The 22,498-nt window shown below is 44.2% G+C and overlaps 1 long non-coding RNA gene across 1 annotated transcript; it reads right to left on the bottom strand.

Annotated features, from left to right (window-relative positions):
- Position 1: 1 nt before the first annotated feature.
- LOC130255789 (uncharacterized) lies at positions 2 to 20,392 on the bottom strand. Its single transcript, XR_008840988.1, has 3 exons — positions 20,309 to 20,392; positions 19,664 to 19,785; positions 2 to 358 (listed from the first exon to the last, which is right to left on the bottom strand). It is a non-coding gene; the product is annotated as an uncharacterized LOC130255789 (long non-coding RNA).
- Positions 20,393 to 22,498: the final 2,106 nt, after the last annotated feature.

A 22,498-nucleotide genomic window follows, 5' to 3' on the forward strand; every position in this document is an offset into this window, starting at 1 on the left:
CTTTAAAACAGGGATTATCCTAAAAGGTTGAGAAACTCCTTTCAATAGCAGCTACAAAATGTTTTGCTCTTGTCTCACAGAACAAAGCCACAGCAGAAGCAGGGGGCAAGGGCCTGCCCCAAGGAGGGCCAGAAGAGCTGCCAAGCTGGCATTTTCAGCCATCACTTCATGCAGCCCTGGACGTGCAGCTACCTCTAGGATGTAGCATAGCAGCTGTCCCTTCACCGTCCAACAATAATAAACAACGGGAAGCAGAACGGCCTTTCAAGACAGCTGAGTCTCCTGAGAGGATCTAGCCCACCACATTATCACTGCTCCTCCTTTCCCCAGCTGGAAACAAGTCTGGAAACCATGAGACCTAAAACAAAATAAAATAAATTTATGGTGTCAGAGCTTTAGTATTAACAGCAAATATCTGTGGTGCTGGTGCCTTCTGTGGAAGGTGCTCCAGTGTATGTCCCACTGCCATTTCAGCACCTTGGGCTTCCTTCTGTGCTGCTGCAGAAGGACCAGTGCCACCTCTCCGGTGTGTTTCACCTTGTTTCTCCACAGACATCTGCACCCAAGCCTTGACTTGTTCCGAGTCTGCTGAGCTGGTGAGATTTAACAGGATCTCGCCGCCCAAAGTGCCGTGGCTTGAGGCTATAGATTTAAGCAGAAGCATTAAGCACCCTGCTCTTTAACTCATTTCTAATCCATTTATTTAAACTTCAGAGTGGTTTTAAAGCACAAGAATCAAAGGCGAGAGCAATTTAGAGTTTTCCAGAGCAGCTCTGTGATCTGACCTCTGCACATATCCTGGCTGCCTTTAAAAGTGCACCAGCATAAAAGCACAGTTTGTGACAAAGCATCTGGAAGGATTAAAAACTTTCTGGGATGGAATATGCTTCTGTCAAGGACCTCTTTCCTATCTCAACTCAGTTGCCAAAAAAAGATCTTTCCTCAGGGGGCTTCTAACCCGCCTGAGGGATTTAGAGAAGAATTGCTGAGAAGAGCATATAGCAATTTGATTAAGGGATAAATGTGAAAGGGAGTGGGAGGGGGCCTAGGGGATAGAAGGGAGAAACAGGATTAAAAAGAAAATAAAAGAAGTGAGAAGTAACTGAGCTGTGTAAGGCAAGGTTTGTGGAAGTCAGGACTTTGGGGCTGTTTTGTCCCCTAGTACACATGACACCCTTCAGCAGTGCAAAAAACTAAAACCAAGGGGGGTATCGGGGAAGGTGGGGACAGGAAGGATGGAGCTGCATGGAAAAGCAGAGAAAAGCAGAAGGGAAAGGGGATTTTGAAGAAGGATTTCAAGCCCTAGTGTGGGCTGTTCACACTGCCTGCCTGCCTATGCCTCCTCCTTGGACAATGCTTGGGAAATTGTTACCTGATCCCTCCCACCTTGTTTTACAAAGGCAATCTGGGTCAATTAATCCCTGCTTCATTTCTCCTCATTCTGTCTGGACAGTCACCATGAAGTAAGTGGTAACAAATCTCCGTGCCCATGGAGTCAGTCTGTCTTCTTATTTCCTTATTCATTAAAGCAGACACCTTAGAAAGGCTGGAAAATATTAGCAAAGCCCAGGAGACTCGATTTTCAGAATAAGGAACCAGTATTTCAGCCTCAGAGGCGACGTGAGTCTGGGACACAAGGCAGAGATGAGTATGAAAACAGGCCCTTCAGCTGGGGAGCAGCAGTCCCTGGACATGCTGCTGTTTTCTTGGTTTGTCTGCGGTTTCTGTTGTTGGGGTTGTGGGATTTTCATTTGTTTCTTTTTTTTCTCTTCACTTTCTGCTCCCTCACCCCTGCACCCTGAGTTGGCCTGACATTAAAAACTGATGTAAAATGAAGAAGCTGCCTGCTAAGATGGTTTCTTCCCTCTTCATGATCCCTTCTGCGAGCCAGCTCTCCCGCTGTGTTATTACAAGTGTATTTCTGTACACCAGCATGCTAGGTGCTGTACAGATTCAAACCAAAAAAGAAAAAAAGAAAGGAAGAAACACTGGACAAACAAACTACTTTTTCATGTAGTACTACTGATGCCTGGATTCCCACTGATTTGTGTCTGGTGATTAATGAAGACCTCCCTTTGAAACTTTTCCTGTTCTCAGGACTCTAATTTAAACATATGAACTTGTGCTACCACGTATCTCTCTGTATCTCTCTCTGGGTGCTTATTTTTGTTTATATCTCAGAAAAATCTCTTAGAACTCTATCACTTGGCCAACAAATTTGACAGTTGTTTGGAGGGGAACACATTGGCACGTACAAATACCGACAATGCAATTACTCAAGCTTAGCTTCCTTTAGGAAATTGGGGAAGAAGATCCTTCCCAAGAAGAATGAGTCCTCACAAAGAAATAGTTACCTCACAGCCAAACAAGCTGCAAGATTTTGGTGCTCTTGTGGTCTGAGAAAGAGACCTGAGTCAATGCAGGTGGACAGGCAGCCAAGCTCAGCTGAACAGTCAGACTAGACTGAGCTTAGTTCAACCATTACCAAGAGGCACTTGAACTGCTCTTTCTCCTAGAGTTATACTGCTTGTCAATTATTGAGGCTTGGAAGGCATCTCCTCTACCTCTCTGCCAGGGTCAGAAGGTTTCAGGTCAGCTTGTTTAGGCATGAACTGGAATAGGGAGGACATTTCACTCCATTGGATGGACACCCCAGGTCAGCTTCCTTGTGCTGGTTTGCATTTCAGAGAGGAGATAGCCACTGCAGTCTGGTGGTGGTTGTGTCTTTGGAAGTCACACCTCAAAAAGTTTTATTCCTGAGGGAAATGTCAGCAGGATGTGAGGAGTTTCAGTTTGTGGTGACAATGGCTCCACTGAGGAGTGTCCCAAAAACATAGGGAAACAATTGTTTAGTGTGTTTGTTTGCTTGCTTGCTTGTTTTTTAGTGTTAATATCACAATGGAGATGAGATTTGGAGTGCAGATCACAAGGCACAGGTTTTTGCTTTCCTCCAAGAAGAGTACAGAGAGATGTCTAATGTCTTGACCATCTCATGTTTTTTCTACACTCATACCTGATTATCACTTTCTAAACAAATGTGGTTGTCACATATGAATATTACCTCGTATTAAAAAAATATCAAGATTTCAGGGCCTCTGGTTGAATCTCATAAGGAAAAAAAATTGACTACACAAATCCCTCCCTTTCGCTTATATCTAGGATGTCCGTCACTGATGAATTTTGTCATCGCCAGCCAGGAAACAACAAAAAACCAAAAACTTAGAGGATAATAAAGGCATAATTGTATATTTATGCTTCCTTATGATTTGGCTGCATTCCCACCCTTTTCCCTAATTTATGCTATCAAGGTCATGCTTTGCTTTCTTCTGACATGCTGGGTGGAAAGCCTTTCAGAATGCCTGACATTTTCCTTCCACCTTCTCTTTTGTCAGTCACAAGACTAAGTCCCTTGAGAGCAACCTTTCAGGAAACACTTAAAACATTTATTTTAGGGGAAAGACTTAAGGAACACTTTATCACTTATATCACTCTTGGAATAACTCCTAGGTCTTAGAATCAGCCCTGAGCACATCACAACTTTTAGCAAAGTTTTGTTTCAGGTAATGGGTTATTGTAGGGACCCTTTCATCTTGACACTAAAACTCAGCACAATCCGACCTACTTTGATTTATTTTCTCAATATAGAAACACAGAAAGAGAGAGAGAAGTATTTTCCTTCAGCACCACAAATAATGACCCAAAGGAAGGTCTCTACTCACCAGTGCTGAGGAAAATACACCCCAATACAGACCCAGCCCAAGGACAGGACATAGTGCAGGTGTAATTGCAAAGACCTACAGAACATTTAATCTCCTGTGAAGATTTCCCAGGGCACTGCCTTCATTTGTCAGTTCCCAAGCTTACCTGGAAACCAAGTAAAAAATCCAAGGAAGGATCACTTACTACTAAAGTCTTCCTCAACATTTCCCCTCTCTCCTTCCCATGGCCAGCTCATTTTCATTTAACGTTTTCTGACTTAGCCAATTTGTCTCTATTGTCTGTCTGTTGTTTGGCTAATTCACCTATGGAAAATGGAAGGTATCAGATGCTGCTCAACAGAAACTTGAAGCTGGGCATAAGTGAAAGGTGAGTATTGTATCTCTTTGCAATTTGCAGACACAAATCCCTCTCCCTTCCCTTCTCTCGTGATCACTCTTGTCTTTTTGAGGACTGGCAGTGTTAACTGTTCATGCTCAAGGCCTGCTCAGCTCTTGAAATAGGTAATTTAACAAGGTATTTCTGGGGCAAGAGAAGGGAGAAAGTCAGAGACAACAGGATCCAAGAGAAACAAACTTGCTATGAGCTGTTCTAATATGAAGACAGTCACTATCTCAATCTTCATGCTGGCTTTTGCCAGAACCACCATACACTCGACCTTAAACACAAATATAGAGACTTGTCCACTGCTAGCTTTTGGCTGCTCCTGCCTTATGTGATTTAACATTGCTTGGCAATTGCTAATCCAGTCCAAGCCTGAACCACACATGGTGGGCTTCCCTGACCTTTTCTGTGGTCCTAGTCAAACAGTCAGATTGGTCCCACTCTTAAATTTTTAGGGTTCCTGAAAGAATTCTCTTAATAGAAACCCAGCCCTTGGGATTTCTCAAACCCTGACTGGATGATTCTGGGCTGAAAACTGTTCTCTTTTTTTTGTTATTATTAATATTATTGTGTTTTTGTTTTCTTTTCCCATGGAAAATATTGAGATTTCACCAAACAATGAGAATCTTTGGCCAAGAGCCCTCCCTTTCAGTTCAGCAATGCTCCCCTGTGGGAGCTGTAGCTGGTATGCTTTGTGTCCCTGTTGTTCCCTGCGAGCTGACATTCCTGGCTGGCCCACATCTCTCATGGTGTGGCGTGGTCCCCCTCTTGCTGAGACAGTGCCATGGAAGCCGTGTCACCATGGTGCTTTGTGAGAAATGCCCTTCACACGGCCAGCCCAGCTCTGGGGCAGAGCAGGGTCACAAACTGGGTGACAGCCTCCAGGAGACACTGTCCAAAGATTTCCCAGATGAATCTCCAGATTGGTCATAACTAAACATAAAACAACTTTGCTTTTTTTTTTTTTTTTTTTTTTTTTTGAAAGGCGATTTTCCACTGAAAAATATTCTGATGGAAAATTTCAAGCAGCCCCAGAGGATGTTCTTTCCAAAACCCTTTGCATTGTAATTTACCAACTTAATCTCACTTTTGTTGGATTTCTTTTCTGTTGTCTCTGTTTAATCTCTGATAGCAGAGGGAGAGCTCCCTTTCACACAAGTGGGAGATCAGGGGAAGCTGAAGACATACATTACTGATGGCATATGGAAGAGTTTGTACCTTTCCAAATGGACAGATTTACAAGGTGAGCTCTCATAAGTCCCTAAAGAGAGAAAGATATTTCCCTGTCTTTTCTATGTATTAAAAATGAAACAAAAATCCTTTCAGATCTAAATCCAGCAAATAAAGAACCTCTCTTTTTTTACCTTTCTTTCCAAAGGGTTTTGAACCTCAGTACCCCATTCAACTTGTTTGTTTGTTTCTCTCTTTTTAACTCATTTCAGGCTGGTGAAAGGTGCCAAACTGTCTGATCTACAGATCTCATTAGATATATTTTTTGAGGATTTTTGTTGGAGTTTTTTTGTGTGTATGGTTTTTTTTAAGTGAAAGAAAAGTCCCATGCTGTATCTAAAGACTCCCAACTGACTGGACTTCTCACATGCTTTCAAAAAGTTTACTTTTGCAGTCTCAGTGAGGCAGTTTGCCTCTTCACCTAGGCTAATAAGGCATTCCTCCTTCCTAGACTACAAAGGAGCAGCTTCTACTCACACTCCAGTGTTTCTAAGCAAAGTTGGGCTGAAATTAGTGACCCTGAGGTTAAAACCAGGGCATTTAGCAGGGCACTGAGCTACATGGCATCCCACAGACTTTTTTCTTTCTGTTCTTTTCTCTCTTTTTCTTCCCCAAGTCCCCAGCTTGCGTATATTCTTTTGTTTGAAGTGACACTGCAGCAGCTGAATTGCCCAGTGGCTTTTTTTTTTTTTTTTTTTTTGGTGGGTATGCTCTCAATCAGCTGCATTTCAGCCTGGAAAGGGGGGTAAGGGTATGTTTATATACTTGTGGGTGGGAAAATGCAGTAGACAGCATATTCTGTTCCAGGATAGCTGAACAGTTCATCTCCAGATCCCAGGTTCCCCCATTAAAATCTACCCCCTGCCCCAGGGAACAGCCTGGCAAACTCTTCTGACCCGACAGCACTGGCAGCTGTTTGGCAGCTTCTGAAGTGGATCCAATCTGGTATGAGTTTGCTACACTTTCATTTTGTCTACATCTTCCAAACAAATAACCGAGTCCAGAATCCCAAGCTGTGTTTTGCAATGGAAATGCTTCAACGTCTGGGAATTGCCTCTGCTGCAGGGAAGATATAGAGTGCTGTTAACTGTTTAAAGGTCCAGTGGAGAAGGGAAGGCAGTCACACATTCATGGGCCAAACACTTGCTTTTGGGGCTTCCTAATGAATGCCACGTGGGAAGGGGACCTGGTGAATCCGAGGGAGCCTGCAGTTATCTTTCTCCCTGAGTCAGTGCCCTCAAAATTCTTGGGCCAGCATTTTTCTGTTAATCTACCATCTTTTCCATAAATCTTCTTTTACTATCAGACCTCTTAATTGGAAACACTATGCCTTTACTGTTCGGTACAGTGCCATTGAATAACAGTGAGTCCCATTCTCCTGCTCTGTGGACAACCAACACGAGTTGAGAGTTATCTTGGCTTCCAGGCAGACATAACTTCTCACATTTAACACCTCTGGACTTGATGTGAGGAGCAGCAGAAAGGAGAACTCAGCAGTGCTCGAGACCACATCACTTACTGAGGTACACAGATGTCTTTCTGTTCTTGAAATTCCTGTTTAATCCAAGGAAAGAGAGTGAATTAAAAAACAGCTGATGTAGACCTTCACTTGAAGCTGGAAAACAGTGGGAGAAATTTAGTTGTCGGAAGGCCAGGTTTTCATTTTTGCTTGTGCAGTGCTTGAGAGAAGAAAAATTAGAAGAGAGGAAATTCTTATCCTTCATTCAGAGATCTCTAGAGCTTTTGATTCCCTTTGCAATAACCTGAGAGCATCCATATGATTTGACTTCATGGATTAGTTGGATTACAGTGCAACATGTATGTGAATGGACAGTCTCAAAACTTTTTCATGTAAATATGGTTGCTTTATTTTACAGCTGGAGCATGGGAAGGAGAAGAGACTGGGCATCTTGCCCCAGTCCATGTAAGAAATCAGCAATAACACCAGGCATGGAATCCCTATGCTTGATTTATTCCCACTACTGCTTCTGCAGACCCATTCCTTCTCAACAGAACACTTTCTTCTAAAACTCAATTAAAAGATAGAAGATAAAATTATTTTTTGCAACTTCTCTTTAGAATTTCTTCCACTTCCCCATGAGAAATCCTAACTGGATAGTTAAAAAGCAACTCCATCAAGAGTTCTGATTTATTGAATTGCATATATCTTGATAACAGAGCTAATCACAGTTCATTTCATCTCACATTCTTTCCTTATATTACTTCAGAGCAGCAACAGAGGGGATGATCCAAAGTCATATAAATCCCTGAGGAAGGCATGGCAGTTCAGGCTATTTCTATCTTTGAACAAAAATTTGCCCAAATACAGAAGGCTGACAGCTCAGCTCAATCCAGCATCTTTACTTTCCCTTCCAGACTAAGTTTTATTCAACTTTCCAGCTGCTCAGACTCAGGTCAATGATTTGCCAAAGGTCAAAAGCTGAGTCAGGATCTTGGAAAACCCACAATACTGCTGGCTCTCAGCTCAGTTTAGACCATACAAGCCCTCTAGGTCAAACCCCTCCTCAATCTCTCTTGTCCCAGAAAAAAAAAGCCTGCTTTCTTCTTGGAAGAGGCAATAACTCTTCCAAGCCCCTAACTGAGCAGGATAGACACAGCTGCACTGGAACACACCTGTACTTTTTCTAGCCAAGTACCTTGCAAGTATCTTGAGAGTGGCTGATGTCAGGTAAATTCAGAAGAAAAAATTATCTTAACTAGCTCATTTGCAAGGCACCTAACCCCTCAGGCATTAGCAGCTTGATTCCCCTTTCATTCACAGCTCACTCCAGAGCCTGCCCTACCCCAAGCTACATGCAACCTCCAGAAAATCCTTCTTGTTTAGAACTGCAGCTCTTCTCTGACAACAGCCCTGGCAGGCAGAAGCCTGAGTCACATTTGCCTCCTTTTTTGGGCACCCCTCTCCCTCCATCCTTGCTGCAGCTCTGCCCTGGTCCAGTACAGAGCATCCTGCAGCTCCATCACAGTTCTGGCCCAAATTCACCCCAGCTGGAGGTAGGATGGCACTGGCTCACAGCCCAAGGACTGACAGAATATGGATGCAGCACATCTGACACGGAACTGACAACCCCATTCCAATTAATCATGTTAAGTGTTCTCTGCAGCCCATTGTAGAGGTTGTACATCACCCTGCAGATGTAATCAGTGGAGTCAGCAGAGACTCGGGTATGAATCACCACATCCAAAAGTAACTGCATTCATGCAGATGAATTCTATCAGAATGTGTCCATTTCTCCTCCCTAAATATGGCATTCTCCACATCATGAAAAGCCAGCATAAAGTAAAGCAAGTCCTTCATTGTATCCACCAAACTAAGGGATTAACAAATTCTTTTTCCCATGCAAAATCATAGTTTTTCTCCACTTTAATTGCACTTATGTCTTCATGCACCAGAGCAAGATTTTCTCTATCTCACACTGTCTGGCAGACCTCAGTCAAGACTTACCTATTTCCAACTCTCACCTCACAGTTACTGCCCTATTCACTGACAGAACAATGTTATTTTAATTTTCTTCACCTAGAAGACAATTCCAGAACCTGTGTAAGCCATCTCAAATGCAGAGGTGGGACCATTCCTCTCAGCAGCAGACTTAGACTGCTAATGGAAAGACACAAACCCTAAGTAACCCAGAGTTCACTCACAGGTTCTGTGAAACCTTTGGTAGGGGAAGAAGAAGGATGTAAAGAAGCCCCAGCCTGAAGGGCTGAAGGGGTATGTTATGGTCATGCTTCAGCAAGACACACCAGGACATATCAGGAGTCCCTGCTATCATCTGAGTTTGAAACATTTTGATTGTAAACCATGACATAACACAGAGGGAAAAGGAGGGAAAGCAAGTAACTCACTCCATATAATCTGTTGGGTTTCTGTTGTGTCAAGTCATTGGAGAATTACTTGAGTGGGGAGATTTTGCACTTTTTACACAAATTCATGCATCCATCACTCCTTAATGGGTGCACTTGTACCCCTGACTGACTGTCTGGGAGCTTTGTGTAGCCTTTGGAATGATCATAACAGAGGGTGCTGCCCTTCAGGCAAAGAATTCCATAAAGAAGACCAGAACACTAGTTAGCTATTTTAGTATGTTCAAAATTATATCTTTCCCACTTTTACATTTGCTTTCCCTACAGAGCTCTCAGAATGTGTGACAAAATTATTGGAATCTTATTGTCAGGAGAGAATCTTGGTGGGGAAACTGAGGCAGGGCTCAGCAGGGTATGCTCTACTTCACAGGGTGGTGTCAGAGCTGGGAAGACTGCAGCTCCTCACATCCTTGTGGGTAGTGATAGCCAATATTTCCTGAGAGTTTTCTCCATGGCATGCCTCCAAATGGAATCCTCACGGCAAAGTTGGACTCTTACCCCAAAATAAGTGCCGATACCCTCAGCGGAGTCTGTAATTATTCTCTTTGCTGCCTGGCTGCCCTCTCCCCTGCCTTCCCTCCGGGCCTGGACACCTGTGTTGAACTGTGATTGCCTCCTCATTTATGGCAAACAAGTCTGGATTATCCCACTGTATATTTTCAAGGCATTTTGAAAAAAATCTGTTTTCTTTTTTCTCTTTTTTTTGCCTTGCCGTGTGTTTTTAATTGGATCCACTGCCCTTCCTCCCCTGCTTGTTAATGCTTTTCTTTGGGGAAGCACAAGTTTTTAACAGCCCTGCAAATGCTCACTCCTCTTGGCCAAGCCAAGTCCATTTCTTGGGGATAACCTGTCTCTGACCTACTTTTAAGTTATACAACAAATGTTCTGCTTTCAGCTCAGCCTACTACTGTTCAAATCCATACCATTCAGCCACCATTTGTACACTTGCAGGAGAGCAGAGGGAAGTCACACCTGACAGCTGGTCTCTTCAGGAAGGCAAGCTGCTTCCCTGGAGGGAGATCACCTACCCACCCACCCCAACAATACCTGCATTCACGTTTGGCTCTGCTGGGGCTCAGCTCTCCTTTCATGCCTCCACACAAAGCCTTTTCTGCAGTGCCTCAAGCCCAGAACCAGGCACTGGTGTCAAGGATTTCATCCTTTTCATTTCTCAGGCACTGTTTGCTTCGAGGAACATTCCTGTGGTTCCTGCCAGGCTCCTTTCCAGGGGGAAAAGATTCAGGTGGCTTTGTTCCCTTTGTCTTTGCCAAACGTTTACATTCCTGCTGACACCAGGGTGTCACAGGAGGGAGCAGTGGCAGGAGGCCATGGCCCCTGCACCCTGGCTGGAGTTACCTGGCACTGGTAGAGCAGCCCAGGAAGGACAAATTCACAGGCTTCCACTGGGAGACCCAGCAGACACATTTTCTACTGATGACTGGGTGCTAATTAGCAACACTGCCCAGCCCAAAGGTAGAGGATGCTTTGACTCATTAACAATGGTGGTGATTAACTAAATTTCCATCTCTCTTCCGGCTGGAGCTTCAGGATCTCTCCTTCACCTCAGACTCCAGTGGGGGAGGATATATTTAATGGCTCTGTCCACGTGCTCCAAGACAGGGTTGCTGCAGGAACACACAAAACCTCTTCCATCTCACATCCCTGCTCAGGAAAAAGGACAGACTTGCCCAGCAAGCCCCCCTTAGGCAGCTTAATGTTCTTAGAGTGGGAACAGAAAGGCAAATTTCTGCCCCATACCCCTAGTACCAAGATGGTCTTGGTTTGTGGAGCTGAGATGTCTTTGCCTTTTGCAGCTGGGCAACAGAGGTCCAAGCTGGACATCTTTAAAGTTTCAATAGGTTTGATGGTCTCATTCAAACTTCTGAACTAACCCACTGCCACAAGCACAGTGATTTAAGGCACAGTGGGAGATGGCAAACAGGGGAAGGAAAAACCCACCGCAGGTTACACATGTGATCAGTAGCCTCAGGAGGTTTCTACCCATTGCAACCAGATCTGCAAGGAGCACTCCCAGGCCTCCAGAGCGCTGCCTTGCCTGTCAGATCAAGAAAAAGTGGTTGCTACGACACCACAAACCATATTTCTCAGGCTGAGATGTGCCAGAATTTCAAACAGATGTGGCAGTGCAAACAAGAAGCCCCCCTGGGAGCCTGCCAGGAGCTCAGACAATGCAGCAGCATCCGCACATGGCTGGGAGCCACGGGCCAGCCCAGCCATAATGGCCCGTGCATGTACTTTCTGGCCTGCCTTGCAGCTGAGCCCAGAGCAACTCAGCAAACAGTGGGACTGGAAAGCTTTGAAAGAAAACTGCTGAGCAGGGAACTCTGCTGAAATAGCACCTGCCTTTTTTCTTTTTTTTTTTTTTTAATCTGCCTTCTTTTCTTTCTCTCCCTCTCTAACATTTTTTTTTTTTCTCTCTCTTTTCTTTCTTTCTTTTAGGGCCACGTTTATAGCTTTTTTTTGCTGCTTGGAAAGGCTAACCCCAGGCCTGTTTGGCATTTGCTCTTGGCCTGAGCCTTCACATGAAGATCCTCTGTAAATAGGCTAATGTTGGTTTCATTTCCACTCTGAAAGCAAGAAGGGATCCTTCTGTTTCACTAATGCTTTCTTCTCTGGCTGTAACAGAGAGGGCTGGAGTGGGGCAGGAGGGGGGATTTGGCTGGAAACACCACTGGCCAGAGAGGAGAGGTTCTGCAGGAACAGGTTGACTTTGTCAAGCAAGGTTTCCCAGGGAAACGTGCCAGCTCATCTTTCACCTCCAAAGGTCAGAAACCCACTTCCAGCAAATTTGGACATTTTGAGGTTTCACTCAGAAGTGGAATGAATTATATTTATTAGAAGTGGGTTTTTTCAAAGAGAGGGAATATCACTCCTTAGACTAAGGAAAACAAATCCACTTTGGGGCTCAGCAGCCTTTCTTGGGGTCTGAAATGAGAGTGCACCATTTTCAGCTGCACACAGGTGGGAAACACTTGTTCTTCACTTACCAGCTCCATGTCAGCTGTTTAGGCAATTTGAGGAAAGAGCAATCAGCCTCTGGGGACAAGGGGAAGAGATATTAGTGAAGAGAGAGGGGCCAAGGTAATAGTGTGAGATAAAGAGAGGTACAGGTAGATGAAGATGTGTCTCTGTCAAATCCATAGTTTTTTCTCTCCAGTTTTAGTGTCCAATTTTTTTTGTATTTTTAATTATTCTTTTGATCTGCTACAGTTCTAGAACATTCCTGGGTGTGGACATCCTGGTTTGTAGCTCCTAATCTACACCGGGATTAGAATTCAACAAGTCTGCTGCTCTGGGAGAAGGCAGGAAAATGCTGGCATAAGAACAGACAGTAGAGAATATTTTTTCTTTTTTTTCTAAAGGCTAGGAAAGCCAGCATGGACCCCACAAGAGGTGTCAAAGCAACTAAAACTACCCTCAGTTTTATTTCAGCTGCAGTTTGCCATTGGTCATTGTGCTAAACTGAATTAGGTGGTACATGGAAATATCTTGATCCTAAATCTTCTCCACTGCCAGCCCTTGTATTACCTCCTGTGGGAGTTTGGTGTCAGGGCAAGGATGAATCTAACTCTGTTGCAATATCACTTCAACAATTTAAGTGATAAAGTGAAAAAGAGCTGTTCACTTGGATGGTTTAGTTCTGCTGCTCATGGTGCACAGGGGAAAAGGGCATTTGTATTTGAACAGAGTGGGAGCTGAATACCTGGCAAGAGCAGGAAAAGAAAAACCCTCTTTTCTGTCGTTTGGGTCCCCAGGGAATTCTGGACACTGAGCTCCCTCCTGAATTCCAAGGAGTAGATAAGCTAATGTAGTCCCTGAATCTCTGAATTTTTTTTTTTTGAGAGGCAACTCATGAGAACAATCCATGGATTACAGACCTGATCTTGGCATTTTTGCAGGTATGTGGGCAGCTGAGGACAGGACAAAGGAGGAAGGAATAGTGCATGGTTGTGGGAGACCAGATCTCAAATAGTAGCATCAGTCTGGAGAATCTCAAAGGAGCTGCTTGAAAATTTTTATATTATATACACTTCCCATGAGAAGTTCTTTTGACACTGAATGCTGAGGATGCCAGAAGCAGGGAAAAGGATGATGCACTGAACCAAGGTCTATAGGGCAGCCTTCTCAGTTAGTGCTTTAAGGAGCTCATTAAGAGGAATTGGGAGGTCTCAGCTACAGGATGGTTAGCACTCTAAATTTCTTAAATTCTTTCCCCAGGCAATTTGCCAGTGACCACTGAAGAAGAGCCTGCTCAGCTGGGTGGACATTTGACAAAATGCTTGGGAACTCACTGGCTTGCCACTGACACAGGCAAATGGGGAGGCAAAATGACTGTCAGTGGGTTATACTCAGCCCAGGGGACACTTCTGCAGCGTTCTTTCAGAAACAAATTCATCAAAATGAGAGCTAAAACACTGGGGAAAATCAAGCTGGACTCCTCCACTGCTGCCTGACCCCGATGAGATCGCAGTAGAGAGATTTCACTACTGAGAACAGGAGACAGTGAGTGACAGGTCTCACAAAGAGCAGTTTGAAATTCTCTCCTAGGGAATAAATATCATGTTTACCAGAGCTGTCAGCACCCACTGCCCAGCTTTGCACACCTGCAGATGACTTCCTCCTGAACTTGATTCCCGTCCCTCTCTCCTTCTTTAGATGAGCAAGGTACAGAGGGTGTAATTTCTTGCATCTATTTATGTATTTATCTATTTATTTGGCTTCCTGCAGGTGAACCAATTCCTCCCTTGCCGTCCTGGCAGGGTTTCAGGGAGGGAGCAGGAGGCTGCGTGGGAGCGGAGGCTCCTGAGTGGTTGCACACAACTCCCTGACTCTTTACTGGCACAGCAAAACGGTTTCCCAGCCCTGGGTTTCCACACTGCTCTGCTGGAAGGAGCAGAGCCGGGCATGCTCTCTCCAGCTGATCTTATCTGAGCCGCTCCCATGGCTGTGTTGCGTAGATAGGGGATGGCTGAGGAGAGCCCGACCTTGGCAGCTCCTGCAAGGTGCATGGGAGCTCTGATTTTCACATACCCTGCAGCACCTTCTGTCTCCTTCACATCTTCCTTTCCTCCCTTTGATCCAGGAGAGAGACAGAGCTTTTTCCTTTATTCCCTTGCTAGGTTTCAGGCCCTGAAGGATTTATGATCATCGAGTCATGATCATACAGAATTTGATTCAAAGTCAGAGACCTCTTCTTCTGTCTGCCCTCCTCAAGAAATAAGTTTCCAACCTGAACCTGACCCAGGAGAGGAAAAGTGACACAAGTATCAAGGCAGAATCTGAAATTGCCTGGCAGGGAAAAAGATAATTTGTGTGAGAATAACATATTGGCATCTAAGCCCAACAGGCAATTACCCACCAGTGGTACTCATGGTGGACCAGAGCCAGAGTTGGACTCAGAGCTGGATCAGAACTCACCTCTTCCTTCACTGAAGTGAAATCACTGATTATTCTGTATCTGGGCCCCCACTAGCAGTGGGCCTGTGTCAGTTTTACAGTAGTGTTTGACCTTGGAAACCTTTATCTAGGGCCATATGCTTCTTTCTTTGAGATCAAGCAATTAGGATGTGTCAGTTAAGAATGGATTTGCCCTGCTCTCTTTTGTCTCTGCATGTCAAGAGGCAGGGGACAGCAGCATCACTCTGCTCTGGGAGAGACAGAAGAGTGGAAAAAAGCTGCCTGGGATACATGTTCTTTTTATGTGTGCTCCTTTTTGGTTCTCTTAATCCAGATTTTTTTCTGCTCCTTCTGCAGTTTTCCTGTTGCCTCTGCATGCCATCCTCACACTCAAGCTTCATCACTGAGCCACTGGCTCGTTGGCCCAGAGAAGAATCCACAGGGCACACATCAGCAGGGCTTGCTGACCAGCTGGAGGGAGCATGGCAGGATTTTCCCCACAGCCTTTTATTTGGTGCTTTAGAGCAGCTGAGCAGCAGAGCAGAGCTGTAGCATCCAGCAAGGCAGTGCTGGCTCAGCCAGGCAACCTCTGCTCGTTTCTGAATAAGGGTCTTGTGGCTTAGCTGAGGCAATGACAGGTTTCAGCCATGATCCTGCCCCTTCCTAGCAAACCTACCTTCTGAATAGCAAATTGGCAGATAGGCCAGGTTGGCTGGACCCCAGGCCTTCCTGGATCCCTTCCCTGACTTCTCATCATGCGTGTTTTAAATTACTGTTTAAATCAAAGATGTCAGTGATTCAGGCCAAAGGGCTTTGCTGAGAGGTAATCTCATACTTTTTTTCTGGCATCCTTCCTTGTGCTGATCCCAGCACTGAAGGCTTGGGGATCATGAGGGGGCTGGAAGGGCTGCCTTTCCATGCTGCACAGAGCACACAGCCCTCTTCTTTGGAGGACCAAAACATTTTTGTATCGTTTCTTTCTGTAGGAAGGACATGAGACAAACATTACAAGCCAGATATTTCCTGGGGTTTGACACGTTGCAAGTTGCAGCTTTTAGGCTTGTTTGCTTTTTTGTTTGTTTGTTTGTTCTTCTCCAAAAGAGTTCCAGGGACTTGGATTCAGGGATGGGTGTATGCAAATGTATGGGTGCTGTATGGGCTGTGAGAGCAAATTTAGCTTTGTAGAATTTGGCTCCAGTGACCCAGCTGCTCTGCTGCTCCTCTCCCTGGGAATGAGGTCAGCCCCTGGTGCCTGGCTGCACCCCTGCCCCACCAGCAGTGTCAGTGTGAGCTGAGCCATGCTCCCAAACTCACTGCAGACTAGAAGGAGCCTTTTAGAGCACTGCCCAGCTCCTCTAAACTTGGACTGTACTACCTCAAAATGAGGGAGAAGGAATCTAATATCTGCTGCCAAACTCTGCAGGAGAGGGAAACTCCCTTCTAAGCACAGTAGATATTAATGTTTACTCCCTCTCCTGTGACAGCATGTCCCACTCAGGGACCCTACCTATACCATTGGTAATATCTGAATGCAGAGAAATGGCCTCTCCTGCTCTGGAAGGTATTTCAGTAATTATCTGCAGTCCTGAATTCCCTAGGTTGGCCAGAAAGAGAAATGTATTTCCTCCTCTGTCACCTTTAATTGCCTTGTGCCTCCCCTTCATTCCTCATCCCCAGCAATGCTAACAGGATGCCTCTGGTGGGATGCCTGGCATAGTGCATTGGTATTGCATTCTGCTCCAGGTTCAAGCAGGGGATAACTGAGTATGATTTGGGGGAGGGGAGTGCAGAGTGTTAACCAAGCTGTACATTTGCCTTTAGTTTGTGGATTAATTTAAAGTGCATAAATCAATACTTGCTCTAGCACAGCTTTGCCTCAGGAGTTTTCTATCAGGGCTTATTTCTGCTTTACCCTCCTCTGGAGCCCCTCCTCTTGTCTCTGCCTTGTTGCATGTCTCTCTATCTCACCCTCTTCAGTTCTGCTGGAATTTTGTTAGACTTTAGAGTCTTTTTTACAAAAGCTCAATAAAATATGATCATGGCTTTATAAAGTGCATGAACGTGAAACAGTCAAAGCTGTAAATGTTTGTCCATCTGAAAAAACTCAGCACACACAGACCAATACTCTCAGGCATGAGTGAAGCTCCTGGAGTCTGAGGGGCACAAACCACTTTTATTTCCACCCCTGGCAAAGTCTTCAATCTCAGCATCTCAGTAGCAATCTCTGTATCCCTTCTGCAGGGAATGTTTCTCCCAACCCCCTACTTGGCCATAACACAGCCCTCTTACTCTCCAGATTTCTATCCTCACCAGTCCCTGCCAGGGATTTGTGTCCAGATCAATCTTTTCTTGCACTTTTTTTTTTTTTTTTTTTTCTGTCCTAAGGCCTGAACAGCTGCATCTCATTCTGAGAAGCAGAAAAGTCCCCAGTGGGTGGGAAGGATGTCTCTTCATTGTGATCTAACCTACTGTTGTCTTTTGACACCTGATTGCCTCTCTTCCACTTTCTAAATGCTGAATCCCAATGGATCTAGCCCTGTACTGCCAGTCATGTCCTGTTCTTGCACTATTTCACAGAGTGTACAACACTGACTTAAAATTTATAATCCAGCTTTAAAAAAGAATTGAAAAAAAAAAAAGAAGTAAATATAGATATGTCAGTATAGGTCTCAGTTGGTTCCTTAATACTTTTTCTATTAAAAAAGTAATATAAATGTTGTCAAGCACTTGTCTCATATGTTTTCAGTGGTCAGTCAATGCTTTCTGTGGCCTCCTAGGAACTTCCATGGTAATATTCTGGTTAATATCAACACCTCACTGGTTCTAGAGATTTCTGTGATAGATAGTGTCCAAGGTTCTTGCAAGTCTGATTTTTAATGACATCTACTCAGACATACATCTGGGACATCAGCAATATTAAAAAACAATCTAGGATTCTCTCTTTCAGCTAGAAGTGCAATGGGTGGGAATGTTTATGTCACAGGGATATCTGCCTTTCCTGAATTTCTAAATCAGTTACTCCCATCAAAAATTAAATCACAGCCACCCCCACTCTCCAACAAAGATTTAGTAACAAAGAGCTGTTAGACAGATGCAGTAATAGGACAAATCCTATTACTAGGGATTTATCTGTGTACCAAAACAGGCATTACCCATTATTCTCTGGAATCTATTAAAATTAAACATTAGATCCAACTTGACATAACTTTTGAAGATTCCAAGTTTGGAGCCAGAGAGCTAAGAAAAACTAGAGCAGAGAGCCTAAACACCTCCCAGTTTCAGAGAAGGTTGGAGAGAGGTAAGAACCCACAGTTACACAGGAATTTTAATCGATTTTTCCTAGGTAAGGACGTTGTCTCCTTTGTGAAGTAGAGTTTGAGTGACTTGGGAGGCCATTTCAAGTTTATCCACTATTTTTTTTTTTTAGTCTACGATGTCTCTGAGATTAGGTTGTTGGTACTTTATTCTTTCAAGAGCTAGGGGAACAGACCTCCTAGCACTCACATGTAGAAGGGAAGAGCCTGGTTTCAGTTCTGTGCTCAGAAGAAAGGCAAAGTACCAAACAAATTCAAAGATGGTGAGAAAATGTTGGTTTTTACATGTGACACCTGACTGAAGCACACCAGGGGGATTTTGTTCCTTTACCAGGTCTTTTGTCCTATCAGTGTTTCTCAGTTTCTTGGAAAGGGCAATTCCAATATTTGAGAAATTACAGATTCCTGATTTAGTTCTTTCCATCTCTACTGGGTTGGCCTTTTAGTGACAATGGGCAAAGGGATATATTCTGTTTCTGTTCCCCTGGGATATCCATTCTCCAGGAGACCTGGCCAAGAGAAAACCATGGACACTGAGCAGGCCAGAGCTTTATTTCTGGGGTTCACAGCAATTCAGTCAGCTGCACTGTGAACTCTGTCTGGGAGGAGATCCTGGAGAATTGTCTTTATACATGGAGAGTATCAATATCTACAGTTTCTGCCTGACACCCTTTTTCCTGGATGATCAGGTAGCTCCAGCTCCTCATGCCATCATTCTTTGGACTCTTTTCATACCTCTTTCCCAAATGAAAAAAGCAGACTAATGATATTATAACTAAAGAAACCAGAGGTGATAATTACTGAAAGAGTAGAAATTAAAGAGTGGAAGAGTAAGAAATTAAATCTGTGTGAGGCAGGGGCAACTCCTGAATGAAAACATCCAACAATGAAGGTCTAAGGGATGATCACCTCCACAGTCTAGAGGTGACCTCAGAGCTTCTGCAACAACTTTCCTCCAAAATAACAGGCTGGAAAACTACACTCTATTAGCAGGGGTTAGTCCCTATTTTAAGGTGCTTCCTCTCCCTACAAAAACACAAATGACCCACACCTTCCTAACTTGATGAGTTGAGTCTGTCGAGGAGAAGTTCAGGTTTTATTTTATCCCACCTCTATCTGAAGGGTTCAGCCACGGGTTAACCTCCATGCCCTGTAACATTTCAGAGCAATCAGGGAAGACAGGCAGATGGAAACACCGGGGGATGGAGGGAAGCTGATTTATATGCAGCTGAAACACAGCCGTGGGGCTGCTGCCAAGCCATATAGATGTGGTGGCAACACAAACAGAGACACGCAGAACAGCCTGTGCAAATATAAACACTGCCACACGTGATGAGGGTTCACCAAGTTCATGCAAACACCAGGGAAGGAAAAGAAAAAAGATACTTAACTGGGGAGGCAAGTGTAAAGATTATGTCAGGCACAGGAGCTCTGTTAAACAAGAAAACAAAAAGAAAGTGCTTCTTTTCTTGCTCTAAAGAAAATCACGCTTAGATTATAGGAATTTCCAACAGATTTAAAGGATACAGGCTGTCTTGTGTCATCAGGAGATATTCTTAACACTCCTGTCAATAACAGTTGTTATCAGTGATCAGTTTTCCTCTCCTGCCTGGATCTGGTGGCTGGTAGTTCTTGAAATCATATGTCTCAGCTCCATCATTATGTTTGTTACTCTGTCACTTCAGGATTGTTTCCAAATGTTGGAGGCTCCTTACCGAAAGCTGGCCTGGCACTTCCAGTGCTGCTCCAGTGAACTGGCATTTCTTCTCCAGCTTTCCCACGTGAATCTACACCAAGCCCAGCAGAGAGCAGAAGTCGTCATCCTGCTACAAGGGGCCTGCATGGAACAAATTTGTGGAGCTGAGTACAGTGCCTAGAGGTTATGAATTGCAGGGTAGAAACCACTAAAGCAATTATTGCTGACTGCTATCCTAGGACAGAAGGGACATGGAAACTAAATACTCAGCCATAGCTGAGGACGTCTCCTCCACCACCACCAAGCCCTCCTGGCCACACATGTAATAACAAACCGTGTCCTTGCTTTGGGGTATCGTGTTGCAGAGATGCCAGTGCAGCATTTTTTAGCAGCAGCAAACTGCAGAAAACACTGTATTCCAGATAATTTGTTTTCCAAGATAGTATGCCTTTCTTCCACAGAAAAAGCAATTCCAGCACTTCTTCTACTGCACATACCCCCTCTTTCCACATCCTGATGTCCCTCAACGCCTGCCTCTTTGCTGCCATCCTTTGGCAGCCTCCAGGTAGAAAAAGGGCAGGGAGTCACTGAGTGCCATCTGTGAAACCTTCAAATATCCCCATCAAAAGCTAAGCACTCAACAAACAAAGCTGTGGTGTCTTACCGAGGGCCCAAAGGGACACCGCAGTTTCCTCTGGGCTGGGAGATTAGATGGTTAGAGCTCAGGACTGCAAGCCAGGAGGCTCCCATCCAAGCCCAGCCACTGACTCAAAGTCCATAACCACCTACAGGCCTTTGCCAAATACAGCTGTAAGCAGAAAGTTATATCCATGAGGCTGATGAGACACAGTGTCCTCTTGTTTGCTGCTGTCCATAATATTGACCTGGACAGACCACGCTGGTTAGTTGAAACTGGTTGAGATATCCTTGAACAAGGGGCCTTCCCATCGTACTCATAGCTACTCTTGGCTGCTGGCACCCTCTGCTCACCCACAGCAGTCAGCTCCAAGGATGTTGAGAATATTCCAGAATTTTAGTGTGGGAGCCTTTCCATGGAGTGACTCTCCCCTGGAGGAAAAAAAAAACCAAAAAACAAAAAAGGGTGATGAGATTATGATGCTGAAATTCCACCTATTTTGCATCCTATAGTTTCTTGTTTCAATGGAATGTTTATATCCATATGGGGTTAGTTGGATATTCACCATTTGCATTCTCTTTTCCAGATGGATGAGGCTGTGCTGGAATCTCTCATGTGCTAATCAACCCACCTGCAATAATATATAAACACATGCTATTTCAAGATCTCAATCTATCATAGTGCTTTGCTTCAGACTCTTACTTTCTTGATAGTTCTTTCCTTTTTCTTCAGTGTCTTAATCTCTCCAAGTCCTTCCCAACAGTTGTTAGACACCATTGTTAACTCATCTACAAGATGGCTGTGCCTTTTGCTCTCCAGACAGATTGAGAAATGGAAATGAAGTGACTATTGCTTTTTGCATCATATTTTTGATAAGGAGATGGAGTGAACTCTAAAATATAGCAGCATGAAAGTCATTTGTCTTTTCAAAAATGCATCAAAATGTCTCCACATCTGTTTACATTCTCCAGTTCTACATCTCATCTCCATAGGGACTGAACAGCTCTGTTTGGTCTCGCATTGAAGTCTGGATATTTGTTCTGACTCCTTGTGAAGGCTGTACAACCCAAAGCACAGTCCTTTTGGATGCCTCTCCATTCCAGCAAGATCACATTTCACTCTTTTCTTTGCATTTATTAACTGCTCTCCATAGTGTGAAGAAGGCTCAGTTGACAGCCCTGGAAATGGAGGTTCTCTGCTTAGACATAAGATGCTGTATATGTATCACCACTCCACCCACTGGAAATGAGACTTCACCTTGGAACCTCAGCAAAAAGAAGCAAATTAACTCTCTGTGACCAAGAGTTAGCTCTTCTGCTGTTGTAATACATAAAAGTGGCAGATCTGGGCAAGTCTTGCTTACCCTCTTTGGATTAGATCACAGAATCATAGAATTATTTCAGTTAGAGAAGACTTTTAGATCCCTGCTAAGTCCTTCTACCCCTTTGAGACAGGTGTACCTGGGGTGTTGCCAGCAGGCCTGATGTCATGTAAACAGACCCATGATAAAAAAAAAAAAAAACAAAATTCTGCTGGTGACACCAGGCTCAGAGCCAGATATTGATCCGCTGGCTCTTCCAGTTTCTCTTCTCATCATTCCCTCCAACTGGAAGGATAAAGAACACTAGTTGTGCTCCTGATCTCTTAACCAGTCATCCCAAGATCCTGAAGTATCTCTTAATATAATCTATTCTACCTCTTCCACTAACATTTCACCAGCTTTCCTTGGTTCCAGACAGAAACCCTGCCAGAAATGAATCAGATTTGCTCCCAAACCAATCACCAGCATCAACCTCAGTCCATGCAGTGCTTTGAAGATCTGGAAGGCCAATATGAATCCATATTTCTCCTGGTTGCATTATGCATATTGCTCAGTTCTTGCCATTCCCAAGCTCAGCTGGAATTCCCAGCCAAACCAAGACTGCCAAGATGCATTGGGCACATGGGAGGACCAGCAGTGAGCCTGGCAGCAATCATGGCCTCAAATAATTAAAATGTTAAAAAAAAATTAAATTATGAAAGAGGATCAACTGCTGTATAAAGCTTTTCACATTTTCAGCCGTCTTCTTTCGTATTTTGTTCCCCCATACATTTAAGAGTCCACTATGAATATACAAATTTGTGATGTCATCCCCCTTGAAATCTGTCTTTAAAGCTTCCCTTCTTTATAACATGGAAAGCAGTCTCAGCACTTGTTAGATCTCTGAAATCCTGAGG

The sequence above is a fragment of the Oenanthe melanoleuca genome, chromosome 7, assembly GCF_029582105.1.
Source record: "Oenanthe melanoleuca isolate GR-GAL-2019-014 chromosome 7, OMel1.0, whole genome shotgun sequence".
NCBI classification, from domain to species: Eukaryota; Metazoa; Chordata; class Aves; order Passeriformes; family Muscicapidae; genus Oenanthe; species Oenanthe melanoleuca.